We start from the raw sequence: 13,162 nt of genomic DNA on the forward strand, positions 1-13,162 counted from the left end.
TTTTCCCTTTTCCCTTTTCCCTTTTCCCTTTTCCCTTTTCCCTTTTCCCTTTTCCCTTTTCCCTTTTCCCTTTTCCCTTTTCTTTTCTTTTTACTATATTTGCTGTCATGGACAAAGTAAAATTGATCTATTTGAAGACTCATATTTGCCTGCTAAATAATAGTCCTTCCTGCAGTCTTTGCAGTCTTCATTCACCTGCAAGATGTCATTATGTATTTTCTACATGTCCTCTAATGTAGCTTACAAACTTCTGAAAAAATCTTGTATTTTTTGCCCTAGTGGTTCTTGGTATTCAGTAAGAAGAGATCCTAAGAATTGAAGCAGTTGAGTCCATAGTTTATTGCAACTGCTACAAAGCTGACTGTAAAGTGTGAGCAACCAGATTATAAATAGAATTTAAAAATGGAATGTATATGCTTTACAAACAGGGGAACTCTAAGTGGTGTAATAACAGATACCATTTTGCTTAGTGGAATAAGAGAACTGTTCCTGTTACTGGCATTACTAAATAGTTAAAAATACTATTTGCATAATTGTTATACCAACATTTCCTGAATTCCTTATATCAATACTGGGAGACTATGCACTACTCTCAGTTCATAACAATTTGATTCAGTTATTTCTCTGTACTGCTTTCTGTATTTTCAGAGACTACCGATGGAAATACTATTGATTTGGGGTAAAATTTAGAAAAACGCACAACTTATTTTTTTCTTCATAGTAATAATTATTGCAAATTTGTGTTGAATTTCAAATAACCTTCACAAGTATTCTTAAAATATTCTTCCCTTTAATGAATCTTTAAAGGAAAACGCTGATTTCATGGCATTGTATTCAACAAGATCAGGAATTAAGTGGGAATACTTTTAAACCTGAATCTTAATAATCATATATTTTATTAAGGACATCTGTTGATTCTTCAGGCTGAATACCTTTTGATTGCCCAGCAGTTCTTTTTTCAAGTGTGTTGTAGTTATAAAAGAATCTTAAACCTATCCACTGCAACTGCTGTGGAAGAAAAGTTGAAAAGGAAATTTCTGAGGATGAAGGGGCACATAAAACCCCTAATCTACTTCCAGCTGAGGCAGTGTGACAGAAATTCCCACTTTGAAGTAATCCCACTTTGAAAATATCCCTGGAAAAGGATGGAATGGGAGACGAGAAATGTATTGTTTTTTTTAATAATATGTCGGCTTCTGGTGAATGCCCTGCTTCTTCCATGTCACAGCTTAAGTACTGTTATTATGTGGCCACATATATTTTTATGAGGACAAAATACAAGAAGACAAAACTGATTTGGAAAGAAAATAAATTTGTTGTACCCTTTCTTTGGTTCTTTTTGTGGCTGTATTAAACAGTAAATACTAAATGTGAGAGTAATTTTCATGATTCTTGCTGTGATCTGGGAATCATTTACCAGCTTTCTTTTAATGCTTCAGTATTGAAATTAAAAGGTGAAATAAGAAATCAACTTAGTTTTTCAAAAAATAATTTTTCTTTAACTTCATCAGTAGTTTCTTCTTTCTGAAAACAATTTTTCTTTAACATTGTGAGTAGCAACTTGAAAATGATAGAATGTACCATAATAGGTTAGAGTGGAAAGCAAACAAATGTATTTTAATTTCTTTTTTTGAGGGCTGACTTCCTAATGTGTATTTCACTCTTTGACGGTATCAGCAGCCTGTAAAACAGGTATCTTCAAAGGAGGGAAAATAAATGCAGATCTATGTTTTCTTATGCCATAGGTTTTGGTTTCCCAGAAAATAACAGGATTTGCATGGGAATCCTTTGTGCCATCTCTGCATTCTCCTCCTGCTAGTGTGGACCATTAAAGATTCTAGAAAGTAGGGGGAATTTGTTCAGTGTTCATCAGTCCCAGTTCTCCATTTCCTTCCTGTGTGATTTCTTCCTAGAGAACAGATGAATTGATGAGCATTCCTGATGATTCCTGCAGGAATCTGGAGATGTGGGCAACAAACGGCGCCATTGCTGGGGAGGAGGCGCCTGCAAGGCTCACCCATGGGATGTTCTTCATGCTTCCCCAGCTATCTAAATGCTAGCATTATCTGAGAATAAAGGCTTTTAACCAGAAAAACTGGGTACTGAAAGTAAAAATTTACTGAACTAACCATAGAGGATGTACAGGGTAACAACGTGGTAACTTTGGTGTTTTGACTGAAGAGATTTTCCTATTAAACTATGCTTGATTGTATTATAAGCAGAGTGCAGTCTCTTATTGTCTAAATTGCAAAGAACTAACGTTTATAAAGCTATACTCATCATTCCCACCTTATTAATTTGGGTTTGTGAGATTGATTCAGCAGAATAGTTGCCGGAATTAGAAAGCAAAGGCAAAAACCTCTGCAAAGTGTGAAGCAAATTAATCACATTGATGGAGCTACAAGTCATTTTACAACTTCTCTGTTTTAAAAATTAGGACTTTTGACCATTATTTTTCTCTTCTCCTTTTGTTCATTACTGGCTTTTTCAATAATGAATCTGGAATATTCCACTGCCATCACCACTTTGGCAACACCACAAAAACACAGTTCGCTTTGCTACATGTGAATAATTGGTCCTGTATTTTCTACGTGTACACTCAAATGTGAAGAAGTATACAATATTAAATATATAAATACTAAAAGCAAAAATGAACGTTAGCAACCTACTATTTATCAGGTATAACGTTAAGCTTGAAGCAGTGAATTTTCATCCTTTCAGGTGAAGTTTCACATCCAAGAATGATTATTTTAGAAAAACTCATTTAAGATGAGATTTAGAATCTGATTTGTTTGCAATTTTGACAAATGAGGAGATAGAGAATATTTTTGAAAAACACGATAAGGTAGTCATGAGTAGTCATAGAGTGCTTAGACAAGAAAGCTCCAGTGTTTTCATTCTTTGGAGTACAAACTAAAAATTTAGTGGGAGGTAGCACTGGTGAAGATGAATTGCATTTTGTCAGTGTGAGGTCTTTGAAAATTGCTGTTTATGCAACATCTGCACTGCAGATAAAGAGGGTATCTGATGATGCTGCCCACACAAAGCCTGTATCGTCCTGGAACCTCTGTTCCTGAAGATTTCTTTCTCTGCAGAGCCTGATAGTTGGTATCTGGAATCAGAATCTGAATCAGATTAAGATCAATCCAGGTTAAATTCAGATCTAGAAGATGTATTAAATGAGCAGCAGGGTGTGTACTATACTCAGGCAAAGATGCTCTAGATAAGGAGAAAGCAGCCTGTCTCTTGTGCAGAAGTGATAGACGAGATAGGCTCTTATAGCTAGGAGTAGGAGAATAAGGTGATGCTAATAAAGAGAAGTGAACTGGAGTCAGGATAGGACTAATAAAAACAGGAGGGGAGATACAAGAAGGGAGGGCAAACAGCAGAGCAAAAGGCAGGAAGTTAGAGATCATGAGACAAAAGGCATAGTACTAAATCAAGTTCCTATGGACTGTGAAGTAGTTTATCAGTGGCTTTTTACTCTCAGATTGGTATCATCCTACCTAGGTACCCTCAGGTCAAATACAAGAATGTTCACATCTGTTACTTTGTAAGATTGCCATACTCACGTTACTCATGTAGGTGTGACGCCTCTTCCTTTCTGTAAACAGCAAAAACAGTGGAGCCCTGCCCACTTCTTAAAGGTGAGAAGTGGATAAACAAATAGCAATTCCTTCTGACAAATCGCAGTTCCTTAGCAGAAGTGTTCACTGTGGGATTAACTTCCAAGAGAAAAGTTATCTGGAACATGGAGAGAGATCACTTCAGATTAGTAGATGGTTAAGTGACTGTGTTCAGAGAAGGAATATGGCAAGAGAAGAAAATGGAGGAAGGACTATAACAGAGACAAAATGTGGGACTGTTTCTGGGAGAAAGAAGCAAATAGAAGAATATATGTATACATAGGTTGCTCTGAAAGTAATGTCTCCTATTTATTTCCTGTAGTTATGAAAACTACAAAGGTTAGAAAGAGCACAATAGCACTATTTGATAGAGCAAATTCTCAGCTACAAAACAGTATTTTTCAACATAGTCACCACCCTTACCTGTGTGTTTTCGCCAGCGATGATCAAGAGGCTGTAAACTGCACTCGCAAAAATCTGCACCAGTGGAGATGATGAGGATGGATTGTTTCACGATGCAGTGCTTGTAGGTTCTGTAGCACAGACTGCTGCTTATGCCCATCGCTAATGAGAGTGTTGATGTGTGATTGTGGATCCTGATACATTGCTTGTCTTTATTTGTGGAAGAAGAGAAGGTGGTGAGGGGAATCCAGTGCCCTCTGAAACTCTCACAGACAGATTTTGGCAAAAAGAGAACTCTGGGAATGTACAGGCTTCTGCATGCTGAGTATAGACCTACTGCTGTAATCTCGTGTTCTGTTTGGGAGGGAGGGGATGAGCTCAGGACCAAGTTTTCTGCGCGTGCACAGTATCTTGTCACTAGGCTGCCAGACCAGTTTAGGACTGGATTTTTGTACATTAAACCATGCGACCTGATTGTGCAGTAAGGCTTGAGATTCAGGGAAACAGCTGCAGTGTGATTCTCCATATAAGAAAAAGCATATACAAAGCTAAGTTCTTCTGTGCATTAATCTTTCTGTTCATACTTTGTGTGCACAAGCTATCATGCTAGCATCTGTAATACTAGCCAAACTCTTAACATTCTAAAAATGGTTCCTGTGTGCCCCTTTTTCCTCTGGAGTGTGTGTGCATGCCTGTGTGCATCTGTGTAAATATTTTTTGTCATATTAGTCATGTAATGACCGGCAGTATGCTTCCTGTTTTCTGTTTCCGGATCAGAAAGTAGATTTATAACCTTTTTTTTTTTTTCCCCAGAAACCTTTTTAGTCAATAACATTTATTTCATTTTCAGTAATGGATTTCATGAGGAATTTCTACCTTTTTTCCTATAGCAAGTAGAAGTAGGATCAGCATAAGGCAGCTATACTATAATCACTTTGAGCTCAATAAGGAGATCTTTACAGGCAACTTTGTTCTTATTTCTTAACGGGATTAAGAAGCTCAGCTCTTTAAATTCTTGCATGTAACACTGACATTTCCAGGGTGTGTTTGGACCAGGGAGTTCAAAGAGAAGGAGTAGAAAAGAAAAGCCAATATGACATTGTTTTTTACCTTGCTGGAGGAGCTGTTTGTGCAAATCGCCTATAAGCTTATTGACCTGAATCTTTGACTCCTTGTTTTCTCTGGATTTGGCTGGAGTGTAGACACTGATAGAGCACTGATACAGGTGATTGCACAGCCCTCGGCTTTGCTTGGCACCAGACACCCCTCCCCAGCCCATGCCTGACATTATCTTTTCCTATACTTCTTTTCTTCTGGAGCTCATATTCCTTATTTATTTATTTATTTATTTATTTATTTATTTATTTATTTATTTATTTAAATTCATAACATTTTTTTTTAATGTAGACTGGCTGAGGAAATGAAAAGCATATTAATTATTTTTGGGAAGCAGAGACAAGAGGGGGCACGTGTGTGTAATGGTGTATTTTCATCTCCTAGGATGATGAGAATCTGTGCAACACCTCACAGTGCTCACTCCTTCCAAAAATACACATTACCTCGGGCTGACTTTTGTGTGCTTGTGAACTTGTGGTTGCATTCTCATGTTCCCCAGAGTGAGGGTTCCTGCGTGTTTACCTATATCTTATTCTGTTGAAGCAACACACGTATTTTTAGCTTTTTTTTTTTTTTTTTTTTTTTTTTTTTATCTTGTATGTCTTCTGTACTTTTTGGCAGATGCTGAATGTGAAAGAAAGGGATGGGGGGCTCTCTGATAATAACCTTTGAGGTGCTATATTGTAATTAGATTGGATTTTGACAGGATGAAAGGAAATCTTTCTCTTCTGAACATCAGCATTTGCCTTGTGCTCTGCCTTTCGTACTCTCTCATTTTTTTTCTGGTTGCTTGAGCTCAGAGGACCACCTCTTTTCTTTCTGGAAAAGAAATAACATATCTCAAAAGTTTGGAGTGATTTTTTTCACCTTTCACTTGAAAGCATGGAAAGGCGTTCAGAGTAACGACTGTGAGATTGCCTATCATATACTCTTTTCTATTTACTGCTAACCCATTTGTAAGCCTCTAGGGCTGTTTTTTCAATCCAATTGAAATCCATATAAGTATTAACATCAACTTTATTAGAATAAAAATTTGGTCTAAGTTAGACAAGCAAACTCTTTTAGCAGAGGAAAGAAATAATTGGTCATCAAGAAAACTGCATCTGAAAAAGAAGCTAGCGAGCTATATCTCAAGAAGTAAATAGATAGAACCAAATAGAAAACATTATTTTAACTGTACAGAATTACAAAGTGAAACACTTAAACAGCTTACTCAACTTTAAGCAGTTTATCAAAGCAACTCCAGCCTTTTCAGTCAGCATATTTTGGTTTTCTTAAGAACAATGGAATTGTGAATTCTATCGTAGCTATGAGGAGAGGGATTATTTGGTTACAACACATAGTGTAATGTCCCCTTTCTGGAAAGTCACAAAACTTGAACTTTGATTGACTTAAATTAGAGCTCAAATTTGACAGAATATGAATTGCAAGTTAATAAGGGTAATCTTCTTTAAAATATGAAATGAACAAATGACAGATTTCATTGCATGTTCTTACTTCATGTGTAGTATACGTCTGTTACTAATTTTATTTATAATGAAGGTCCCTTTTGCCTTTTTCTTACAATATGGTGTTCTTGACACAATAATTCTGAATACTTTTGAAATGTTCTCAGACATCCCCTGAAAAATCATTGTAAAGCCAGGTCCAAAAAGCAGAGCTGTTCACAGGATATGCGTTGTAAATCGGAAGTGGGGATGTTGGCAGTAATTCATCCTCTGTTGGATCAGAAAAAATAAGCCAATTCTACATTTATGACATCATTGGATAAGTATTTTTTGGAAAAGATATTACAGATAGATTCTAGAAAAGGAAGCATTTACTTATGATCATGAAGTCTTTTTCTTTGGTTTGACTCATGGCAGGGTAGACTGCTTTTGAAACCACGTGTAATGCTGCATGTGTGTAGAAATGCACCTGCAGTGGTTGGCTGTTTTTGAAGCACCCGTAATACTGATTATTTCAAATACAGCCATTGAACTGGTTGCAACAAGGCAAATTAAAATTTCACTCTGTAAAAACAGATGTACGTTGCTTATGTAGCCATGTGTGTGGAAAGCACGTGATAAGATGAGGTGTATACAATAATAAATTTCAGTGCATTTTATAAGATGAGAAATTTTTTGGCTGGATGAAAAATTCTTGTAGGAGACAATATTTCTGCAGCAGGGGAGGAGCAGAATTGTCAATTAAGTCAAAATATGAACTTGCCAAAGAGTCTTCAAATTTACAGATTGAAACTTGCTATAGTCTCTCTGAAATCTTCTTTGTGTTCTGCTTCAGGATGCTATAGAAGTTCATGGATCCTCAGTTTCCATTCAGACAATTTTTGAAAATCATACTAAGCAACAGTCTTTGTTTGGAACATCTAAATGTCTTTAAAATTATGCTTCTGCTAACCTAGTGCTTAGAGCTATGTGAGTTTGAACCACAGGGTGGTACTTGAATATGTATGAGAGTATACTTGTGGTTATAGTTTTAATGGTGAAATACTGAGAAGATGGAAAACATTTTTCTCCTTCTAAATCTCAAGAAATTTTTAGGTTGTCAGTCTGTCTTAGTGGTACTCGTTTGTAGTACTGTTGCCACAGGAGTTGCTCCCTAAAAATTAATATAAACATAAAACTAATCAGTAGGATGAAAGTCTGAAAAACAGTATGCAGGAACACTTCAATTTTCTGCAAGAAATACATTTGGATGGGTGATCCTTGTCTTGAGAGGACTTCAGAAGCAAACAGTATGATGATGAGAACATGTCAAACACTTAGAGAAATAGGAAAGCCAGGCTAAGTCTAGGTGAACTGCACAGCAGTGTCTTATCTGGGAGGAAAGTGCAGTAGCTGAAATGGTTTGAAATAATTGACGCTGCTTTTAAACATAATCACAGAGCCGAGATGTCATTGTGTCAAGACGTCATTTTGCTAAACTGAAAATTTTAATATGAATCAAAATAGTTTGCAAAGCATTCTTTTGGAGAGTTGTCAGCTTGCATGCATGTAGGTACTCACCAATACATGGATGTTTATAGACCTTTCCTAAAATTTAGGATAAGATACTGTACAGTGTTTCTTGTGTCTGCTGTGAAAATAATTTCAAGCACACTTAGGGCAACTCAAAATGTTCAGTTACTTCAAATGAGATTTACCTCTGGAGAAATTACGATTGTTCATCAGCGTGACAGAAAACAATAATTCTTTGCAAAGAAGCAAAGTATTGAGATGATTCATATAATCTAAAATAAATTCAGTGCATTAACATATGTACAAGTGTCATTTTTTTCAGGTATGCTAACAAATCAGTCATCTGAGGGCTTGATAAAACTTACGGTTTTTGTAGAGCAGGGAGTCTCAGTTGACTTTGGTGTGTATTTCTGATATGCATCAGATTAACTGATAACAAAGTCTGATGCTGGTAGCACCAGATTTCTTCCTCTCTCTCTCTCTTCCACTTTTTCTCAGTTTCTCTCCTCCCTCCCTCCCTCTTTCAGTCTTTTTCACAAGGCTTGTGGAATAACCCTTTCACATGTCATCACAGCCGCTATAGTTGTCTATGTTGTCCTCACACCAGATGCCAAACACAACAAAATAGGGAAGCATCCCTCCCAGATTATTTAATATCTTTTTCTCAGAGCTATATTCCCATACCAAAAGCTTACTTGAAGATTTTTTTCATGTTATTTACATGTGTTTTATGCCCAGCGTGTTTTTTATCTGCTGAAAACCTGCCTTGCCATCAAAATTAAACGCTGCTGCTTGTTAAATATTTTCACAGAAACCTTTAAAAATAACTAATCCACAAGAAGGACAGCCACGTCCTGTGAGATCTCATTGGCAGTTTTTAAGAATAGTGTGTGCTGCCAAAAAAGTGAGTTTACTTTAAATGAACTAAGTACATTGCATTTGTACTTTAAGTTGTATGTGGTTTGTTTCAAAGTTACGTAAGTGTTGTTTCTGAGGAGATGTTCCTGGCGATGTTTCTCTGCACACATTGTGTTTCTGGGGATTCAAGAGCAGGATTATCAGAGTGTATAACCTCTGTATCTGCTCCTAGATACTGAGACAAAGCAAACTGGATAAGATGAGGTTTCTGTGCTTATTTATAATTTCTGAAGCTCAGGTATCTATTTCATATGCACAGTCTTGGAAATTTTCTGTAGGATCTGAAATTATTGCCACTGTAGATTGTGGTAGAAAGAAGAAGAGGGTCTCTTCCTCTCTCCTTCTTCATAAGCAGTTGCACTGATGTACATAAGGTTATATATCTTGCTGAAATTCATGCCTACAGTGCGTGAATCCAAAGTCTTTGATTCAACACCGTTTTCCCTTTTGGCAATACAAAATGCATCAGGCTTCATAACTGTTTATTTCTGAATTGATTTTTTATAATTGAGAAGTGATTTTTCACTCTGAACAGCTGTATTAGTATGTTACCAATTTAAGTTTGCATTTATGCGACTGGGAAGAATGAGCACAAATGGAATTTCCAAATTTTTAATGTTGTCTCACTCTAGTATCACTCTAGTATAAGCTGCACTGTGCTGTTTGTGACTGGTACAGTCCTTCACCCAAAGCTATTTTGTCTGATGACAAAACCATGAGTGTATGAAGCTTGCACATTTTTCATCTCTTTTATGACCTTATCTTTTCCAAGCGGCTTCTGTGAAGGTATCCTAACTATAGGAAGCACCTGGCAAACATATATGATATCTATGCTGCAATAAGCAGTTGTGAACAAGAAAGTAGATCTGTCAGTTCTGAACTGTTCATTGTTAAAATACTTTGTTGATTTAGCTGATTGCAAAATACATTATGGAGTGACTAACAGCTGCTGTTAACATTCCTGGTCAAGAAAGTTTAATAGTTATATTATACAAGAGTTTCTGTAAGAGCCTAATATTGATAGGAAATGCATGGATTAGAACAGCAGGATTGAGAATAAATGCTAACTCATGTAATTCTTTAAAATACTGCAATAACTTGTGATACAAGCTGATTAAGTCCAAATTGGGAAGTCTTTAATTTGTTAAAAAGATTAAAGTGAAATCACTGGTTTATATTCAAGTCACTTTTTTCCTGTTTGTCAGTATTGTCAGAGATGTTACAGTTCTCCCTCCCACATTTCTGGTAATATGTCTCTTTTACAGTGTTCAGATTCCCTGATCAGCTGTACTACATTGAATTACAGGGGTTTAGTGTGTTTAATTGCCTTCCTTGAAGAAACACTAGGGTATTAAAAACAACATTTAAAAAATCTTTTCATCTATTGTGTTCAAAAAATGTTTAGATATTGTACTGAGGGACATGGTTTAGTGGGGAAATATTGGTGGTAGGTGGACGGTTGGAGTGGGTGATCTTGGAGGTCTTCCCCAACCTTGGTGATTCTATGATTCTGTTTTTTGAAGAGGAACCTAACCAGTTCATTCTGCTAAGAAATAGCAAGGTCAGGATGAAAATTATGTTCATATTACAGTATTGAAGTTGTTTGCATATGAAATTCATGTCATTGTTCCAAGTGGTGTTTGGTGTATTCCACAGTTAACTGTAAGGTAGAGATTTCTTTCACCTAATTTCAGCTGGCTAAAGATAGGTTCCTAAAGTAAGCTGTGTGTTCTGGAGGATAATTCATTTCAGCGATCACTAAGTGTTGTCATATCTGAAGCATTCTAGAATGAGATGAGTTACTGTGGAGGTTCCTCTCCTCCCTATTCTTTGGAGTACCTCCATAGTTAGTCCTGTCTAGCTTAGCTTTTGGACACCTACATATAGAGGAGAGGAATCCTGCCCAAGTGTAGTTTTAAAATCAAAGAGGAGTTGCAGAATGTCCAGAAGACTTAAGTGACCCTGGATTAAATTTATTATATGTTAGTATAGATTCTTGGTCATGTGAGTGTTTTTTTAACCACAATAGTGTTCTTACAATGGATGACATTTGCTTACTGATCTTAGTTGCCATAAGGAGAAACTTCAGTAGAAGCGGATTTGCTTCCTTTTAGAGCATTTAGGTACTTCTCTAACGCTCTTTATTAAATGTAACTGAGGAGCAAAGTGAAGAAATAAACCTGAGAAAAAAGTGGGTGGTATGTATAAAGCACTGGTTTTGACATGGAAAGAAAAAAAGATGCCATGGATCCAAATGTCTACACCTATAAAATAGAGACAAATTTAATCAGTTTTAAATAAGTATTAAAAAATAGTTTCACTGAAATTGAAAAATAATCAGTGAATGAACAAAAAGGCTAAACAATAGAACGAAAAGAAATTCTGTAAGTAAAAAAACTCCTTTGTGCTAAAAAAATATTAGCTGCTAAAGTAACATTAAGGGAACAGAAAAAAAAAAAGCTGGAGAGATGTATTTTGTTATTAATTCTTGTCTAAGTTAGTTATTAACTCTTAAGGTAAGCCTCCTGTTGACTTCTTAAAATTGCAGTTACTTGCACCAAGTGTGTTGACATGGCCATTTTTGTTGGACCTTGACACTTGTCTGAGCTTGGATAAAAATCTCTTCTCCAGTTGATTCTGCAGTCCCCAGTAAGGTCCAGATGGTTGGTGTCACAAGCAGATTCCTTCAGGATGGCAAGACAGTAGTATGGGAGTACAAGTCAGTGTTGGGATATTTTAGGAGTGTAACACATGGGCTTGGCTGTTGCTGAGTAAAAGAAAAATATTGATGCAAGTAATAAAAAATAGTTTAGATACAAAACAAAGTTTTCTTTAATGTAAATCTTCATATTTTGTTCTATTCTGTTTGCACAGAATTACATGCATTAATTCATGAGAACACGTAACACCATACTTTGTGAAACACTGGAAAAAAAAGTTCATGAAAAGTTAAGCCATCTGCTAACATAAATTTTCAGATCTTTCCTCATCTCCCAAATACTTAATTACTGTGTACAGTAGGTTCTATACCTTAGCTGTAGCTCTGTCCTTCTTTTGCCCTTCAGCCCAATCTTTTCACATAAGTTACTCCGCTCTCCTCTTTCAATTCTAATAGTTTTGTTTGTTTGATGTTCTGGTTGGTTGCATTGATTGAAAGAATGCTCAAATTTGCATGCTAGTGCCAGGTTTGCATATATTATCATCTGGAAAAACTTTTATATTTTGGAGCTAACATTTTCTGTGCTTAGGCTCCATCTAAAGGAATTGTTATAATTCCTACCTTTTTGTTGCTGTTTGTTGTTGCTTTTCCTTGTTCTACAGAGAGCTATTTTTTTCAGTGGGAGAAAATAATTTTTTTTAGTATAAAAATTCCCCTTGAGCATTTGAAGAGCAATATGCTCTTCAATTGCAATAATCACATATATATATCATAAATAATTGCATAATCACATATGGTGATTATGCAGCTTGAGTTAGAATCTCATTGTCAGTATAGTCTTAGCTGTGAAGTTCATTGTAGCATTTTAGCAAGAGCTGGAGTTGATCTTTTCAGGTTTGTGTCTTGGTAAATGGTCCTTTGTGTCTCTACAATAATAAACAGTTGTGAAAAATTATGAAGGTAGAATTATGGATGTAAAATGTGGTAGGTTCTTCAGTCCACCAAAAAAAAAAAACCCATGAACACAACAGAGCTCTTTTATTTACTAGAAAACTAACTGCACAAATGCTAGTTCCAAATAAAGTAGTTGGTAAAGGCAAATTAATTGCTAAGATTACTTGATCACTTTTTCAGCATGTAAGCCCTTATTGACTGTCTTCTCAGATTGAACTGAAGCACATGAACTTCAAATGCCTGGGTAAAATTATACAGTGGGTTTAACAAAAAATATACTAGATATTCTTGATTTCTTTTCACTTTAATTACCAATTAATTTTTTAGTATCTTTTTAATACTTATTTGTAATACTTATGAAGTATTCCTTATGGGAGTCTGGAGTGAACATGGTATTGTGTTAGTATGAGAAGTAGTTTGCCAGGTTCTTATATTTAAGATTTGAAAAATTGTTTATGAATGCAAGGAAGAATATATTGTTACAAGATGCTGCTACATGGACATGAAAATAGTACTTTATAGTGCTT

The 13,162-nt window shown here is 35.8% G+C and overlaps 1 protein-coding gene across 1 annotated transcript in view; it reads left to right on the forward strand.

The window, feature by feature from the left end:
- The window catches only part of ZFPM2 (zinc finger protein, FOG family member 2), a 309,416-nt gene that overhangs the window by 62,794 nt on the left and 233,460 nt on the right, over positions 1-13,162 (forward strand). The gene's annotated exons all lie outside the window — the stretch shown is intronic.

The sequence above is a fragment of the Numida meleagris genome, chromosome 2, assembly GCF_002078875.1.
Source record: "Numida meleagris isolate 19003 breed g44 Domestic line chromosome 2, NumMel1.0, whole genome shotgun sequence".
Classification (NCBI taxonomy): Eukaryota; Metazoa; Chordata; class Aves; order Galliformes; family Numididae; genus Numida; species Numida meleagris.